The 17,280-nt window shown below is 46.3% G+C and overlaps 14 non-coding genes and 3 pseudogenes across 14 annotated transcripts; 5 read left to right on the forward strand and 12 right to left on the reverse strand.

Annotated features, from left to right (window-relative positions):
* The first annotated feature begins 279 nt into the window (after positions 1-279).
* On the forward strand, positions 280-443 carry LOC135027747 (U1 spliceosomal RNA). Its single transcript, XR_010224149.1, has one exon. It is a non-coding gene; the product is annotated as a U1 spliceosomal RNA (small nuclear RNA).
* A 152-nt stretch (positions 444-595) lies between these two features.
* LOC135027850 (U1 spliceosomal RNA) lies at positions 596-758 on the forward strand. Its single transcript, XR_010224241.1, has one exon. It is a non-coding gene; the product is annotated as a U1 spliceosomal RNA (small nuclear RNA).
* A 3,303-nt stretch (positions 759-4,061) lies between these two features.
* LOC135027945 (U1 spliceosomal RNA) lies at positions 4,062-4,225 on the reverse strand. The gene has a single exon (XR_010224324.1). It is a non-coding gene; the product is annotated as a U1 spliceosomal RNA (small nuclear RNA).
* A 692-nt stretch (positions 4,226-4,917) lies between these two features.
* LOC135027839 (U1 spliceosomal RNA) lies at positions 4,918-5,059 on the reverse strand (annotated as a pseudogene).
* A 152-nt stretch (positions 5,060-5,211) lies between these two features.
* Positions 5,212-5,375, reverse strand: LOC135027858 (U1 spliceosomal RNA). The gene has a single exon (XR_010224246.1). It is a non-coding gene; the product is annotated as a U1 spliceosomal RNA (small nuclear RNA).
* Positions 5,376-6,067: 692 nt separating this feature from the next.
* LOC135027798 (U1 spliceosomal RNA) lies at positions 6,068-6,209 on the reverse strand (annotated as a pseudogene).
* A 152-nt stretch (positions 6,210-6,361) lies between these two features.
* LOC135027869 (U1 spliceosomal RNA) lies at positions 6,362-6,525 on the reverse strand. The gene has a single exon (XR_010224253.1). It is a non-coding gene; the product is annotated as a U1 spliceosomal RNA (small nuclear RNA).
* A 6,748-nt stretch (positions 6,526-13,273) lies between these two features.
* Positions 13,274-13,389, reverse strand: LOC135027913 (U5 spliceosomal RNA). Its single transcript, XR_010224294.1, has one exon. It is a non-coding gene; the product is annotated as a U5 spliceosomal RNA (small nuclear RNA).
* Positions 13,390-13,664: 275 nt separating this feature from the next.
* LOC135027882 (U5 spliceosomal RNA) lies at positions 13,665-13,780 on the reverse strand. The gene has a single exon (XR_010224263.1). It is a non-coding gene; the product is annotated as a U5 spliceosomal RNA (small nuclear RNA).
* A 274-nt stretch (positions 13,781-14,054) lies between these two features.
* LOC135027896 (U5 spliceosomal RNA) lies at positions 14,055-14,170 on the reverse strand. The gene has a single exon (XR_010224276.1). It is a non-coding gene; the product is annotated as a U5 spliceosomal RNA (small nuclear RNA).
* A 275-nt stretch (positions 14,171-14,445) lies between these two features.
* Positions 14,446-14,561, reverse strand: LOC135027901 (U5 spliceosomal RNA). Its single transcript, XR_010224281.1, has one exon. It is a non-coding gene; the product is annotated as a U5 spliceosomal RNA (small nuclear RNA).
* Positions 14,562-14,835: 274 nt separating this feature from the next.
* Positions 14,836-14,951, reverse strand: LOC135027887 (U5 spliceosomal RNA). Its single transcript, XR_010224268.1, has one exon. It is a non-coding gene; the product is annotated as a U5 spliceosomal RNA (small nuclear RNA).
* A 264-nt stretch (positions 14,952-15,215) lies between these two features.
* Positions 15,216-15,331, reverse strand: LOC135027902 (U5 spliceosomal RNA). The gene has a single exon (XR_010224282.1). It is a non-coding gene; the product is annotated as a U5 spliceosomal RNA (small nuclear RNA).
* Positions 15,332-15,601: 270 nt separating this feature from the next.
* Positions 15,602-15,717, reverse strand: LOC135027894 (U5 spliceosomal RNA). Its single transcript, XR_010224274.1, has one exon. It is a non-coding gene; the product is annotated as a U5 spliceosomal RNA (small nuclear RNA).
* Positions 15,718-15,861: 144 nt separating this feature from the next.
* Positions 15,862-15,989, forward strand: LOC135027873 (U1 spliceosomal RNA; annotated as a pseudogene).
* Positions 15,990-16,582: 593 nt separating this feature from the next.
* Positions 16,583-16,746, forward strand: LOC135027692 (U1 spliceosomal RNA). The gene has a single exon (XR_010224097.1). It is a non-coding gene; the product is annotated as a U1 spliceosomal RNA (small nuclear RNA).
* Positions 16,747-16,898: 152 nt separating this feature from the next.
* On the forward strand, positions 16,899-17,061 carry LOC135027790 (U1 spliceosomal RNA). The gene has a single exon (XR_010224190.1). It is a non-coding gene; the product is annotated as a U1 spliceosomal RNA (small nuclear RNA).
* The last annotated feature ends 219 nt before the right edge of the window (positions 17,062-17,280 follow it).

The raw sequence follows: 17,280 nt of genomic DNA on the forward strand, positions 1-17,280 counted from the left end.
CAACTTTGACCCACTGCTTGGATAACATCACCATATGCAAATCCATCTGCTGCAGGCCTTCCCCCAGGAATGCTTGCACTAGTTGTTGCATTTGGTTTGTTGTTTGGGGGTGCTTCAGTATTAGGCAGCCTTCTGCCCTCCCATGTTCATCTGAAAATATGTGTTCTCCCTGCAGTTGTTGTCCCCATATGAGAGTTCCCTTGTGCTGCCTCAGTTGAATCTCCTTTACTTGACAGAGATGTGCCTGAGCAGCGGCCCTCCCCAGCCCTATCCCAAATCATACTTATTTTGCATAGGAGACACCATGGTCATGAAAATTGTTCACCCAGGGTGAGGTTCATTCATTGCATTCTGGGTATGCTGACCCCTGTGATTTACCCAAATGTGGGAAACTCGCCTGCATTATTTGTGGTAGTTGGGGACTGTGTTTGTGTTTTCCGCTGGTCAGCTCTGGTAAAAGTCAGATTTCTTTGTCTCAGATCTTCCTCTAGCCTTGTTCTTCTTTCGAGAGTTCCATTGTGCTGCCTCAGTTGGATCTCCTTCACTTGACAGGGGGGTGCCCGAGCAGCGACCCTCCCCAGCTCTAGCCCAACTCCTACTTACCTGCCAGGTGAGATACTATGATCTTGAAGGTGCTTCTCCCAGGGCAAGGCTCAACCATTGCACTCTGGGTGTGCTGCCCCTGCGATTTCCCCAAATATGGGAAACTTGACTGCATAATTTGTGTTTCCCCTGGTCGGCTCTCGTATAATTCAGATCTCTTTGTCTCAGGTCTCTCTCCAGCCTAGTTTGCTGTCTGTTTCCACTTCTCTTTTCTTGAGCCGCTCCCTTCTATGCCCTTGCGCACTATCCTGACTTCTCCCGTCTGCTTACTTTGTGCCTTCCAACGCACAATGCGAACTACAGGTAGTGCTGCAGGGCCCACACCCTTTTATTTGCCTTACAGAGCAGCTCTGGAGCTGTTACAGTGCCCAGCTGCTGCAAGAAATCAGCTTGAATGCTTCAGGGGCTGGGGCATAGCCAACATGAGCCCCACACCGAAGGAGGGTGGAGGTGTTTAATGCGAACTAGGGGTCATCCAAGCGCCGCAAAAGGCCGCCATGCCCTGCATAACCCTTTTCTCTTTTCATATGCAGATGAGGGTTCCAGCCAACTTTGGCCCACTGCTTGGATGACATCACCGTATGCAAATTCGTCTCCTGCAGACCTTCCCCCAGGAATGCTTGTACTAGTTATTGCATATGGTTTGATATTTGATGGTGCTTCAGTATTAGGCAGCCTTCCGCCCTCCCATGTTCATCTGAAAAAATGTGGTCTCCCTGCAGTTGTTGTCCCCAGACGAGAGTTCCCTTGTGCTTCCTCAGTTGAATCTCCTTAACTTGACGGGGGAGGGGCTTGCCCGAGCAGCCACCCTCCCCAGCCCTATCCCAACTCATACTTATTTTGCATATGAGATCTCTATATCATGAAGATTGTTATCACAGGGTGAAGTTCATCCATTATATTTTAAAATAGGAAGGTTCAAATTACATATTTGAATTGCATCTATGTGCTGGATTCAAATGTCCCCCCCCCTTCCTTTCTCAATTGTGCCCGTCAGCAGCTATTCTAAGGTTGCTGCCAATGGGTGTGACACATTAATTTCTTCTGTGGGGTACACTGGACTCCACAAGGATTCACATTGGGGTGTAGAGTAGGATCTTGATCTGAGGCACCAACCGGCTCAAAGCTTTTGACTGTTCCCAAGATGCTCAGCGCATTCTCCTCTATAACCCCGCTTCCATGAACAGGGAGCTCAGTTTGTAGTTGGTGCCTTCAGTAGCAGGCCACTTAACAGGGGCCTGCCTCAGGCAGCCTATTCTTAGCTATTAATTTTGACAAGAAAATAAGAACTTTTTTTATGAGAATCTACAAGGGCTGCAGCAGGCTAGGTCTAATAGACATCTTTACTGCAGCTTCATCACTCCCAGCGGCGCTGTATACTCCCGTGCCCTGGTTGCTGGGTCACAGCAGCGGAGGCTCCGGTTTCTTCCTAAGGTCAGTCACACACGCACCGCCCTTCCGGATCACGAGGCCGCTGATGAAGGGGAGCGTGGCCGTAGGGGGTGGACCGTGTGCGCACTGGCGTGGACACTGATTACTGGGCAGCCGCTCCACGAGCCACCAGGTACAGTTAAGGAGCACAGGTCTGGGGTTTTTTCTCCCATATTAAACCAATTTTGTACTGCCCGCAGCGCATTGTGATAGGTAATAGGGCCTGATTCAGGTTGGATTGCAATCACAGTAAGCGATCCAACTGCAAAAATTGCTAAGAGCATACGCATGTGCCTGCATTTTCTGCGGCACCCCGCAGAGAATGCGATCGCCTCTGCCTGTCAATCGGGGCAGGGGGGGAGAGGGGGGTCAGCAACACTCCATTTCCAAGTCAGGGATGGAGCGGTGCGGGGGCAAGGCTTCAAAATGGGGTCTGCAACGGAGGAGACACAGGGGGCGTGGTCACAGCGGCTGTATGACATCACATTCAGCCGCTGTGATCACAAAAATGGTGGCGGCTTCCTGCGCGCACATACAGTCTGCACCAGCAGGAGGCTACACCATTTTTTATGATCACGCTGAACTGCAGTGCGACTGCAATTACAGATTGGTCAAGAAGGGAGGCGTCATGCTGGGTGGCCATGTCCTGTCACTGTGCAGGAGCCAGCACCGCTCACACACTAGTCCCCGGGTGCAGCCCCCAACCCCCGGGACACCCGGAGCAACAAAATGTAGATTCAGGCCACCAGGCCTCGCCCCTACCTATGAAACCATGCCTCCTTTTTACCATTGCGCTGCTTATCTGCGCGCACTGCATTACAATCTCCTTCGCCACCTCTCTGGGTGTCACCAGTGATAGTGACACCTCTGCCATGCTTGTAGCAGCTGGTCCTAAGATCTACGCCTCAAGCCCTGAGTGTTTGCCCTTGTGACTTGTTGATCATCATAGCGAAGCAGATGCTTACAGAAAACTGCAGGGGCTTAGATTGAAAATAAAAAAATATATGGGTATAAGGTAGAGAGGAGCGGGTTCGGTTCTCCGAGAACCGAATTCCCCACGAACTCCACGTGGTTTACACTGGTCCGAGGCAGGCTCGGTTGTTCCCGCCTGACTCGGAAAACCTGAACAAGGGAAAATGTCATCATCCCGCTGTCGGATTCTCGCGAGATTCGGATTTCATATAAAGAGCTGCGCGTTGCCGCCATTTTTACTCGTGCATTGAAGAGGGAGCGGAGAGGACGTGGCTATGTTCTCTCAGTGGAAATCTCAATATCAGTGCTCAGTATCAGTGGTTACTTATTGCTGCTCAGTAATACTAGTAGTGTGTCTCTCCTGCTCAGTGTCAGTTCTCAGTAGTATCCTCATCAGTGCTCAGTATCACTGCTCATTGTCTTGTGCTGCATTGTGGTGCTCAGCATACTACAGTACATTAGTAATAGTCCAGTGCTGCATCTTGCTGCTCAGTGTCAGTTCTAGTATCCTCATCAGTGCTCACTATCACTGCTCATTACATTGTGGTGTTCTGTATACTACAGTAACATAGTAATATAGTAACATATAGTAATATAGTTTTTGAGGTTGAAAAGAGGCAAATTGCCCATCGTGTTCAACCTGTTTTAAGTTGTGATGATTCTACATACTTGCTGAATAATGTTTTATGACTAGTTAACTACTACAACTCATGTTACCCCCGGATTAACCATGTTGATATTTTAAGTATTATAACCTTGGATAGCTTTTTCATTCAGAAATGTATCCATTCCTTTTTTAAATCCAATTACAGAGTCCGCCATTACCACCTTCCCTGGCAGGGAATTCCACATCCTGATTGCCCTAACAGTGAAGATCATAGTATCTCACCTGGCAGGTAAGTAGGAGTTGGGCTAGAGCTGTGGAGGATTGCTGCTTGGGCACCCCCTGTCAAGTGAAGGAGATCCAACTGAGGCAGCACAAGGGAACTCTCGAAAGAAGAACAAGGCTAGAGGAAGATCTGAGACAAAGAAATCTGACTTTTACCAGAGCTGACCAGAGGAAAGCACAAACACAGTCCCCCACTACCACAAATAATGCAGTCGAGTTTCCCACATTTGGGGAAATCACAGGGGTCAGCATACCCAGAATGCAATGAATGAACCTCACCCTGGGAGAACAATCTTCATGACCAAGGTATCTCCTATGCAAAATAAGTATGATTTGGGATAGGGCTGGGGAGGGCCGCTGCTCAGGCACATCTCTGTCAAGTAAAGGAGATTCAACTGAGGCAGCACAAGGGAACTCTCATCTGGGGACAACAAGTGCAGGGAGAACACATATTTTCAGATGAACATGGGAGGGCAGAAGGCTGCCTAAAACTGAAGCACCCCCAAACAACGAACCAAATGCAACTACTAGTGCAAGCATTCCTGGGGGAAGGCCTGCAGCAGATGGATTTGCATATGGTGATGTCATCCAAGCAGTGGGTCAAAGTTGGCTTCAACCCTCGTCTGCATATGAAAAGAAAAAAGGGGTGTGCAGGGCATGGCGGCCTTTTGCGGCGCTTGGATGACCCCTAGTTCGCATTAAACACCTCCACCCTCCTTCGGTGTGGGGCTCATGTTGGCTATGCCCCAGCCCCTGAAGCATTCAAGCTGATTTCTTGCAGCAGCTGGGCACTGTAACAGCTCCAGAGCTGCTCTGTAAAGCAAGTAAAAGGGTGTGGGCCCTGCAGCACTACCTGTAGTTTGCATTGTGCGTTGGAAGGCACAAAGTAAGCAGATGGGAGAAGTCAGGATAGTGCACAAGGGTATAGAAGGGAGGGGCTCAAGAAAAAAGAAGTGGAAACAGACAGCAAACTAGGCTGGAGAGAGACCTGAGACAAAGAGATCTGAATTATATGAGAGCCGACCAGGGGAAACACAAATTATGCAGTCAAGTTTCCCACATTTGGGGAAATCGCAGGGGCAGCACAGCCAGAGTGCAATGGGTGAGCCTTGCCCTGGGAGAAGCATCTTCATGATCATAGTATCTCACCTGGCAGGTAAGTAGGAGTTGGGCTAGAGCTGGGGAGGGTCGCTGCTCGGGCACCCCCCTGTCAAGTGAAGGAGATCCAACTGAGGCAGCACAAGGGAACTCTCGAAAGAAGAACAAGGCTAGAGGAAGATCTGAGACAAAGAAATCTGACTTTTACCAGAGCTGACCAGAGGAAAGCACAAACACAGTCCCCCACTACCACAAATAATGCAGTTGAGTTTCCCACATTTGGGGAAATCACAGGGGTCAGCATACCCAGAATGCAATGAATGAACCTAACCCTGGGAGAACAATCTTCATGACCATGGTATCTCCTATGCAAAATAAGTATGATTTGGGATAGGGCTGGGGAGGGCCGCTGCTCAGGCACATCTCTGTCAAGTAAAGGAGATTCAACTGAGGCAGCACAAGGGAACTCTCATCTGGGGACAACAACTGCAGGGAGAACACATATTTTCAGATGAACATGGGAGGGCAGAAGGCTGCCTAATACTGAAGCACCCCCAAACAACAAACCAAATGCAACAACTAGTGCAAGCATTCCTGGGGGAAGGCCTGCAGCAGATGGATTTGAATATGGTGATGTCATCCAAGCAGTGGGTCAAAGTTGGCTTCAACCCTCGTCTGCATATGAAAAGAATAAAGGGGTGTGCAGGGCATGGCGGCCTTTTGCGGCGCTTGGATGACCCCTAGTTCGCATTAAACACCTCCACCCTCCTTCGGTGTGGGGCTCATGTTGGCTATGCCCCAGCCCCTGAAGCATTCAAGCTGATTTCTTGCAGCAGCTGGGCACTGTAACAGCTCCAGAGCTGCTCTGTAAAGCAAGTAAAAGGGTGTGGGCCCTGCAGCACTACCTGTAGTTTGTATTGTGCGTTGGAAGGCACAAAGTAAGCAGACGGGAGAAGTCAGGATAGTGCACAAGGGTATAGAAGGGAGGGGCTCAAGAAAAAAGAAGTGGAAACAGACAGCAAACTAGGCTGGAGAGAGACCTGAGACAAAGAGATCTGAATTATATGAGAGCCGACCAGGGGAAACACAAATTATGCAGTCAAGTTTCCCACATTTGGGGAAATCGCAGGGGCAGCACACCCAGAGTGCAATGGGTGAGCCTTGCCCTGGGAGAAGCATCTTCATGATCATAGTATCTCACCTGGCAGGTAAGTAGGAGTTGGGCTAGAGCTGGGGAGGGTCGCTGCTCGGGCACCCCCCTGTCAAGTGAAGGAGATCCAACTGAGGCAGCACAAGGGAACTCTCGAAAGAAGAACAAGGCTAGAGGAAGATCTGAGACAAAGAAATCTGACTTTTACCAGAGCTGACCAGAGGAAAGCACAAACACAGTCCCCCACTACCACAAATAATGCAGTTGAGTTTCCCACATTTGGGGAAATCACAGGGGTCAGCATACCCAGAATGCAATGAATTAACCTAACCCTGGGAGAACAATCTTCATGACCATGGTATCTCCTATGCAAAATAAGTATGATTTGGGATAGGGCTGGGGAGGGCCGCTGCTCAGGCACATCTCTGTCAAGTAAAGGAGATTCAACTGAGGCAGCACAAGGGAACTCTCATCTGGGGACAACAACTGCAGGGAGAACACATATTTTCAGATGAACATGGGAGGGCAGAAGGCTGCCTAATACTGAAGCACCCCCAAACAACAAACCAAATGCAACAACTAGTGCAAGCATTCCTGGGGGAAGGCCTGCCGCAGATGGATTTGCATATGGTGATGTCATCCAAGCAGTGGGTCAAAGTTGGTTCAAACACCTTTGCAAAGTTCTATAAGTTTGATACCCTGGCTGAGGAGGACCTCCTGTTTGCTCAATCGGTGCTGCAAAGTCATCCGCACTCTCCTGCCCGTTTGGGAGCTTTGGTATAATCCCCATGGTCCTTACGGAGTCCCCAGCATCCTCTAGGACGTAAGAGAAAATAAGATTTTAAACCTACCGGTAAATCTTTTTCTCGTAGTCCGTAGAGGATGCTGGGTGCCCGTCCCAAGTGCGGTCTACTTCTGCAAGACTTGTATATAGTTATTGCTTACATAAGGGTTATATGTTAGTTTTCATCGGTCTTGGACTGATGCTATGTTGTTTTCATACTGTTAACTGGGTAGTATATCACAAGTTATACGGTGTGATTGGTGTGGCTGGTATGAATCTTGACCTTGGATTAACAAAAATCCTTTCCTCGTACTGTCCGTCTCCTCTGGGCACAGTTTCTCTAACTGAGGTATGGAGGAGGGGCATAGAGGGAGGAGCCAGTGCACACCCAGATCTAAAGTCTTTCTTAAAGTGCCCATGTCTGCTGCGGAGCCCGTCTATCCCCCATGGTCCTTACGGAGTCCCCATCATCCTCTACGGACTACGAGAAAAAAAAATTACCGGTAGGTTTAAAATGTTATTTTTTTCTCTGCAACCCACTGCTAAATTGTGCTTCCTAGCTGTTTTTTTATAAAATCACTTAATTAAATCTAACTCTGATTACGTCAGAGAAGGCCAGGTACCCTACACCATAAGAGGGGGTTTGAAATTTTGACTTGTCTACTTAAAGATCACCAAAATCTGATGACAAGGTCAATTACATCCCTGGGTGGGATTGAACCACCAACCTTTTGGTTAATAGCCCATGTAAGTGCAAGAAATCCTGAAGCACTCACTCATCATGGGAAAGTACCAATGTGTTTCTTACAAAAATTCTCCAGATTATTGACTTTTTAAAGTTTTTCTAGGAAACGTTCTAGATGAATGCTTATTAGCCTTTGTCAGTATTGACTTTTGCAAGGTGTCTCTGTGGCGCAATCGGTTAGCATGTTTGGCTATTAACCAAAAGGTTGGTGGTTCAATCCCACCCAGGGATGTAATTGACCTTGTAATCAGATTTTGGTGATCTTTAAGTAGACAAGTCAAAATTTCAAAAACCCCCCTTATGGTGTAGGGTACCTGGCCTTCTCTGATGTAATCAGAGTTAGATTTGATTAAGTGATTTTATAAAAAAACAGCTAGGAAGCACAATTTAGCAGTGAGTTGCAGAGAAAAAAAATTATGCTGGCAGAAAAGTCCAATTGAGTGATTAAACAGCTCTTCATTTTCTGATTTTATGTTTATGCTAACAAATTTGCTCTCTGAAAAGTGTCCACAAAGCCAAGTCTCTGATTAACACCTTTGTAGGAATGGTTTTTCACCTATTACTGAATTAAACTTGCTTCATTGGAAAGGCATCAAAGATGCATCCTCATTTCAATGTCTACTGAAATAATACAGGTTGACACCAGGAAACGTCACTGCATCCTTGCTGCTTCCTCATGGGGAAGTCTGTTTAATGTGAAAACAAGGTGATATCTAATCAGCACACAGGTAAGGAATTAAGAAAATCTTTCTTTATGGGTGAAGATGTTTCTCACAAATTGTTGTCCCAATGCATCATTGAAATTCAAGATGGAAGATGATTTTCATATATCACTTGTACATTTTGCATTGCTCTTCTGGTGACAATGTAGTTTGTTTTTGTCAATTACCATTTCAGTAATAGGGTAAAGAAAATTAAGTGGATTTTTTAAAGAAAACAATGCTGTCAATATACTATTAAAACAAATTAAAATGATAAAAGTTATTGTACTTTAAGTAAAAATAAAAGTGCCAAAATATCAATCCCAGTTTTTGATTACTTTAATTATAAAAAAAAAAATGCACATAGCAGAGGATAGTTTCGATCAATCGACCTCTGGGTTATGGGCCCAGCATGCTTCCATTGCACTACTCTGCTGCTCATGGAAGTGTCAGAGATCCTGAAGACTAAATTGATTAAAGGCCTTAAAGTACTGGACTATAAGGAAAGACTTACTAGGCTGAATATTTATACACTAGAAAAGAGGTGCCTAAGAGGAGATATTATTAATATCTTCAAATATGTAAAGATACATAACAAAGAGTTATCAGAGGAATTATTTATTAAAAGAACACGTGGTCACTCGCTGCGACTGGAGGAAAGTTCAGAACGCAATGGAGGAAAGGTTTCTTCACTGTTAGGGCAATCAGGATGTGGAATTCCCTGCCAGGGAAGGTGGTAATGGCGGACTCTGTAATTGGATTTAAAAAAGGAATGGATACATTTCTGAATGAAAAAGCTATCCAAGGTTATAATACTTAAAATATCAACATGGTTAATCCGGGGGTAACATGAGTTATAGTAGCTAACTAGTCATAAAACATTATTCAGCAAGTATGTAGAATCATCACAACTTAAAACAGGTTGAACACGATGGGCAATTTGCCTCTATTCAACCTCAAAAACTATGTTACTATATTACTATGTTATTGTAGTATACAGAACACCACAATGCAATGAGCAGTGATAGTGAGCACTGATGAGGATACTAGAACTGACACTGAGCAGCAAGATGCAGCACTGGACTATTAGTAATGTACTGTATTATGCTGAGCAACACAATGCAGCACAAGACAATGAACAGTGATACTGAGCACTGATGAGGATACTACTGAGAACTGACACTGAGCAGGAGAGACACACTACTAGTATTACTGAGCAGCAATAAGTAACCACTGATACTGAGCACTGATATTGAGATTTCCACTGAGAGAACATAGCCACGTCCTCTCCGCTCTCTCTTCAATGCACGAGTAAAAATGGCAGCAACGCGCAGCTCTTTATATGGAATCCGAATCTCGCGAGAATCCGACAGCGGGATGATGACATTTTCCCTTGTTCAGGTTTTCCGAGTCAGGCGGGAACAACCGAGCCTGCCTCGGACCAGTGTAAACCACGTGGAGTTCGTGGGGAATTCGGTTCTCGGAGAACCGAACCCGCTCCTCTCTACCTTATACCCTATCAATTTTTTTATTTTCAATCTAAGCCCCTGCAGTTTTCTGTAAGCATCTGCTTCGCTATGATGATCAACAAGTCACAAGGGCAAACACTCAGGGTTTGAGGCGTAGATCTTAGGACCAGCTGCTACAAGCATGGCAGAGGTGTCACTATCACTGGTGACACCCAGAGAGGTGGCGAGGGAGATTGTAATGCAGTGCGCGCAGATAAGCAGTGCAATGGTAAAAAGGAGGCATGGTTTCATAGGTAGGGGCGTGGCCTGGTGGCCTGAATCTACATTTTGTTGCTCCGGGTGTCCCGGGGGTTGGGGGCTGCACCCGGGGACTAGTGTGTGAGCGGTGCTGGCTCCTGCAAAGTGACAGGGCATGGCCACCCAGCATGACGCCTCCCTTCTTGACCATGCTGTAATTGCAGTCGCACTGCAGTTCAGCGTGATCATAAAAAATGGTGTAGGCTCCTGCTGGTGCAGACTGTATGTGCGCGCAGGAAGCCGCCACCATTTTTGTGATCACAGCGGCTGAATGTGATGTCATACAGTCGCTGTGACCACGCCCCCTGTGTCTCCTCCGTTGCAGACCCCATTTTGAAGCCTTGCCCCCGCACCGCTCCATCCCTGACTTGGAAATGGAGTGTTGCTGACCCACCTCTCCCCCCCTTCCCCTGCCCCGATTGACAGGCAGAGGCGATCACATTCTCTGCGGGGTGCCGCAGAAAATGCAGGCACATGCGTATGCTCTTAGCAATTTTTGCAGTTGGATCGCTTATTGTGATTGCAATCCAACCTGAATCAGGCCCTATTACCTATCACAATGCGCTGCGGGCAGTACAAAATTGGGTTAATATAGGAGAAAAACCCCCAGACCTGTGCTCCTTAACTGTACCTGGTGGCTAGTGGAGCGGCTGCCCAGTAATCAGTGTCCACCGCAGTGCGCACACGGCCCACCCCCTACGGCCTCGCTCCCCTTCAGCAGCGGCCTCGTGATCCGGAAGGGTGGTGTGTGTGTGACTGACCTTAGGATGAAACCGGAGCCTCCGCTGCAGTGACCCAGCAACCAGGGCACGGGAGTATACAGCGCCGCTGGGAGTGATGAAGCTGCAGTAAAGATGTCTATTAGACCTAGCCTGCTGCAGCCCTTGTAGATTCTCATAAAACAAGTTCTTCTTTTCTTGTCAAAATTAATAGCTAAGAATAGGCTGCCTGAGGCAGGCCCCTGTTAATTGGCCTGCTACTGAAGGCACCAACTACAAACTGAGCTCCCTGTTCATGGAAGCAGGGTTATAGAGGAGAATGCACTGAGCTTCTTGGGAACAGTCAAAAGCTTTGAGCCGGTTGGTGCCTCAGATCAAGATCCTACTCTACACCCCAATGTGAATCCTTGTGGAGTCCAGTGTACCCCACAGAAGAAATTAATGTGTCACACCCATTGGCAGCAACCTTAGAATAGCTGCTGACGGGCACAATTGAGAAAGGAAGGGGGGGGGGGGGACATTTGAATCCAGCACATAGATGCAATTCAAATATGTAATTCGTACCTTCCTATTTTAAAATATAATGGATGAACCTCACCCTGTGAGAACAATCTTCATGATCAAGAGATCTCATATGCAAAATAAATATGAGTTGGGATAGGGCTGGGGAGGGCTGCTCGGGCAGCACCTCCCCCGTCAAGTTAAGGAGATTCAACTGAGGAAGCACAAGGGAACTCTCGTCTGGGGACAACAACTGCAGGGAGACCACATCTTTTCAGATGAACATGGGAGGGCGGAAGGCTGCCTAATACTGAAGCACCATATGCAACAACTAGTACAAGCATTCCTGGGGGAAGGTCTGCAGCAGACGGATTTGCATACGGTGATGTTATCCAAGCAGTGGGCCAAAGTTGACTGGAACCCTCATCTGCATATGAAAAGAGAAAAGGGGCATGCAGGGCATGGCGGCCTTTTGCAGTGCTTGGATGACCCCTAGTTCACATTAAACACCCCCACCCTCCTTTGGTGTGGGGCTCATGTTGGCCATGCCCCATCCCCTGAAGCATTCAAGCTGATTTCTTGCAGCAGCTGGGCACTGTAACAGCTCCAGAGCTGTTCTGTAAGGCAAGTAAAAGGGTGTGGGCCCTGCAGCACCACCTGTAGTTCGCATTGTGCGTTGGAAGGCACAAAGTAAGCAGACGGGAGGAGAAGTCAGGATAGTGCGCAAGGGCATTCTTTTCTCTTAGTCCGTAGAGGATGCTGGGGTCACATTAAGAACCATGGGGTATAGACGGGATCCGCAAGAGACATGGGCACTTTAAGACTTTCAAAGGGTGTGAACTGGCTCCTCCCTCTATGCCCCTCCTCCAGACTCCAGTTATAGGAACTGTGCCCAGGGAGACGGACATTTCGAGGAAAGGATTTATTGTTAAACTAAGGTGAGCATCTTACCAGCTCACACCTTAAACATGCCGCAGAACGTGGCATTCAACAGAACACAAGCCAACGGCATGAACAATTGCAGCAAAAAGCTGACCAGAACCATAACACAACATGTGTATAACCACAAGTAATAACTGCAGACACAGTATGGACTGGGACGGGTGCCCAGCATCCTCTACAGACTAAGAGAAAAGGATTTACCGGTAGGTATTAAAATCCTATTTTCTCATACGACCTAGAGGATGCTGGGGTCACATTAAGAACCATGGGGTTATACCAAAGCTCTTGAACGGGTGGGAGAGTGCGTACGACTCTGCAGCACCGAATGACCCAACTTAAGGTTATCATCAGCCAAGGTATCAAACTTGTAAAACTTAGCAAAAGTGTTTACTAAATAGCTGCTCGGCAAAGTTGCAATGCCGAGACTCCCCGACCAGCTGCCAAGGATGAACCCACCTTTCTAGTAGAATGGGTCTTCACCTACTTCAGTAACGGCAATCCTGCCGTGGAACGAGCATGCTGAATCTTACCACAGATCCAGCGCATAATGGTCTGCATGGAAGCAGGACACCAAATCCTGTTGGGAGCATACAGGACAAACAGAGCCTCTGTTTTCCTAATCTGAACCGTTCTGGTGACATACATTTTCAAAGTTCTGACCACAGCCAGAGACTTTGACTCAACGAAGGTGTCAGTGGCCAAAGGCACCATGTGGAAAGATGAACCACCTTCGGCAGAAATTGTTGACGTGTCCTCAATTCTGCTCTATCTTCATGAAAGATCAAATAAAGGCTCTTGTGATACTGCATGGTTTGTACTGTTTTCCATGTGCTCCCAGACCTTTAAGCAAGTAGCATGGTCAAGAAAGTTCTGTTTGAAAAGAAACAACATTTACTGTCATTGTTATGCAAATAAACTTACATTAAAGCTAACAAGAAAGCACACTCGTTCTGTCTTTAAACTGATAAAAGAAACCCCAATAATATGGGGCATGCAAAAATTGAGATAAAACTCAGTTTTGCTCCTCTCCACGGAAATCTTTAATAAAAGGCGAAATATTTGTTAGTTCTGAAGAGAAACCAGAGCATGACCAAGATTCCACCTGTCGCCTGAGTGCCATGCCAGCAGTTCTCATTCAGCTGAAAGTGAGCACCCAATTTGAATGAAAGAAAGCAGATTTCTCACCAGGCTTCCCCTTGCTATAAACATGGTTTGTACTCTTTTCCATGTGCTCCCAGATCTTTCAAGCAATTAGTGTGGTCAAGAAAGTTCTGTTTGAAAAGAAACAAACATTTACTGTCATTTCTATGCAAATGAGCTTACATTAAAGCACACTCGTTCTATCTTTAAACCGATAAAATAAAACCCCAATAAGATGGGGCATGCAAAAATTGAGATAAAACTCAGTTTTGCTCCTCTCCACGGAAATCTTTAGTAAAAGGCGAAAGATTTGTTCGTTCTGAAGAGAAACCAGAACATGACCAAGATTCCACCTGTCGCCTGAGTGCCATGCCAGCAGTCCTCATTCAGCTCAAAGTGAGCACCCAATTTGAAAGAAAGAAAGCAGATTTCTCACCAGGCTTCCCCTTGCTATAAACATGGTTTGTACTCTTTTCCATGTGCTCCCAGATCTTTCAAGCAATTAGTATAGTCAAGAAAGTTCTGTTTGAAAAGAAACAAACATTTACTGTCATTTCTATGCAAATGAGCTTACATTAAAGCACACTCGTTCTATCTTTAAACCGATAAAAGAAACCCCAATAAGACGGAGCATGCAAAAATTGAGATAAAACTCAGTTTTGCTCCTCTCCACGGAAATCTTTAGTAAAAGGCGAAAGATCTGTTCGTTTTGAAGAGAAACCAGAGCATGACCAAGATTCCACCTGTCGCCTGAGTGCCATGCCAGCAATCCTCATTCAGCTCAAAGTGAGCACCCAATTTGAAAGAAAGAAAGCAGATTTCTCACCAGGCTTCCCCTTGCTATAAACATGGTTTGTACTCTTTTCCATGTGCTCCCAGATCTTTCAAGCAATTAGTGTGGTCAAGAAAGTACTGTTTGAAAAGAAACAAACATTTACTGTCATTTCTATGCAAATGAGCTTACATTAAAGCACACTCGTTCTATCTTTAAACCGATAAAATAAAATCACAATAAGATGGGGCATGCAAAAATTGAGATAAAACTCAGTTTTGCTCCTCTCCACGGAAATCTTTAGTAAAAGGCGAAAGATTTGTTCGTTCTGAAGAGAAACCAGAACATGACCAAGATTCCACCTGTCGCCTGAGTGCCATGCCAGCAGTCCTCATTCAGCTCAAAGTGAGCACCCAATTTGAAAGAAAGAAAGCAGATTTCTCACCAGGCTTCCCCTTGCTATAAACATGGTTTGTACTCTTTTCCATGTGCTCCCAGATCTTTCAAGCATTTAGTATAGTCAAGAAAGTTCTGTTTGAAAAGAAACAAACATTTACTGTCATTTCTATGCAAATGAGCTTACATTAAAGCACACTCGTTCTATCTTTAAACCGATAAAAGAAACCCCAATAAGACGGAGCATGCAAAAATTGAGATAAAACTCAGTTTTGCTCCTCTCCACGGAAATCTTTAGTAAAAGGCGAAAGATCTGTTCGTTTTGAAGAGAAACCAGAGTATGACTAAGATTCCACCTGTCGCCTGAGTGCCATGCCAGCAGTCCTCATTCAGCGCAAAGTGAGCACCCAATTTGAAAGAAAGAAAGCAGATTTCTCACCAGGCTTCCCCTTGCTATAAGCATGGTTTGTACTCTTTTCCATGTGCTCCCAGATCTTTCAAGCAATTAGAATGGTCAAGAAAGTTCTGCTTGAAAAGAAACAGACATTTATAGTCATTGTTATGCAAATAAACTTACATTAAAGCTAACAAGAAACTGATAAAAGAAACCCCAATAATATGGGGCATGCAAAAATTGAGATAAAACTCAGTTTTGCTCCTCTCCACAGAAATCTTTAATAAAAGGCGAAAGATTTGTTCGTTCTGAAGAGAAACCAGAGCATGACCAAGATTCCACCTGTCGCCTAAATGCTGTGCCAGCAGTCCTCATTCAGATCAAAGTGAGCGCCCAACTTGAAAGTAAGCAGATTTCTCACCTGGCTTCTCCTTGCTATAAGCATGGTTTGTACTGTATTCCATGTGCTCCCAGATCTTTCAAGCAAGTAGCATGGTCAAGAAAGTTCTGTTTGAAAAGAAACAAACATTTACTGTCATTTCTATGCAAATGAGCTTACATTAAAGCACACTCATTCTATCTTTAAACCGATAAAAGAAACCCCAAAAAGATGGGGCATGCAAAAATTGAGATAAAACTCGGTTTTGCTCCTCTCCACGGAAATCTTTAATAAAAGGCGAAAGATTTGTTCGTTCTGAAGAGAAACCAGAGCATGACCAAGATTTTTATCTGAAAATATGTGTTCTCCCTGCAGTTGTTGTCCCCAGATGAGAGTTCCCTTGTGCTGCCTCAGTTGAATCTCCTTTACTTGACAGAGATGTGCCTGAGCAGCGGCCCTCCCCAGCCCTATCCCAAATCATACTTATTTTGCATAGGAGATACCATGGTCATGAAGATTGTTCTCCCAGGGTGAGGTTCATTCATTGCATTCTGGGTATGCTGACCCCTGTGATTTTCCCAAATGTGGGAAACTCGCTTTTATACCCTTGTGCACTATCCTGACTTCTCCTCCTGTCTGCTTACTTTGTGCCTTCCAATGCACAATGCAAACTACAGGTAGTGCTGCAGGGCCCACACCCTTTTACTTGCCTTACAGAGCAGCTCTGGAGCTGATACAGTGCCAAGCTGCTGCAAGAAATCAGCTTGAATGCTTCAGGGGATGGGGCATGGCCAACATGAGCCCCACACCGAAGGAGGGTGGGGGTGTTTAATGCGAACTAAGGGTCATCCAAGCGCCGCAAAAGGCCGCCATGCCCTGCATACCCCTTTTCTCTTTTCATATGCAGATGAGGGTTCCAGCCAACTTTGGCCCACTGCTTGGATGACATCACCGTATGCAAATCCGTCTTCTGCAGAACTTCCCCCAGGAATGCTTGCACTAGTTGTTGCATTTGGTTTGTTGTTTGGGGGTGCTTCAGTATTAGGCAGCCTTCTGCCCTCCCATGTTCATCTGAAAATATGTGTTCTCCCTGCAGTTGTTGTCCCCAGATGAGAGTTCCCTTGTGCTGCCTCAGTTGAATCTCCTTTACTTGACAGAGATGTGCATGAGCAGCGGCCCTCCCCAGCCCTATCCCAAATCATACTTATTTTGCATATGAGATACCATGGTCATGAAGATTGTTCTCCCAGGGTGAGGTTCATTCATTGCATTTTGGGTATGCTGACCCCTGTGATTTACCCAAATGTGGGAAACTCGACTGCATTATTTGTGGTAGTGGGGGACTGTGTTTGTGCTTTCCTCTGGTCAGCTCTGTTAAAACTCAGATTTCTTTGTCTCAGATTTTCCTCTAGCCTTGTTCTTCTTTCGAGAGTTCCCTTGTGCTGCCTCAGGTGGATCTCCTTCACTTGACAGGGGGGTGCCCGAGCAGCGACCCTCCCCAGCTCTAGCCCAACTCCTACTTACCTGCCAGGTGAGATACTATGATCAGGAAGGTGCTTCTCCCAGGGCAAGGCTCACCCATTGCACTCTGGGTGTGCTGCTCCTACGATTTCCCCAAATGTGGGACACTTGACTGCATAATTTGTGTTTCCTCTGGTCGGCTCTCGTATAATTCAGATCTCTTTGTCTCAGGTCTTTCTCCAGCCTAGTTTGCTGTCTGTTTCCACTTCTTTTATCTTGAGCCCCTCCCTTCTATACCCTTGTGCACTATCCTGACTTCTCCTCCCGTCTGCTTACTTTGTGCCTTCCAATGCACAATGCAAACTACAGGTAGTGCTGCAGGGCCCACACAATCTTTTACTTGCCTTAAAGAGCAGCTCTGGAGCTGTTACAGTGCC

This window comes from Pseudophryne corroboree, unplaced genomic scaffold (genome assembly GCF_028390025.1).
Source record: "Pseudophryne corroboree isolate aPseCor3 unplaced genomic scaffold, aPseCor3.hap2 scaffold_471, whole genome shotgun sequence".
Classification (NCBI taxonomy): domain Eukaryota; kingdom Metazoa; phylum Chordata; class Amphibia; order Anura; family Myobatrachidae; genus Pseudophryne; species Pseudophryne corroboree.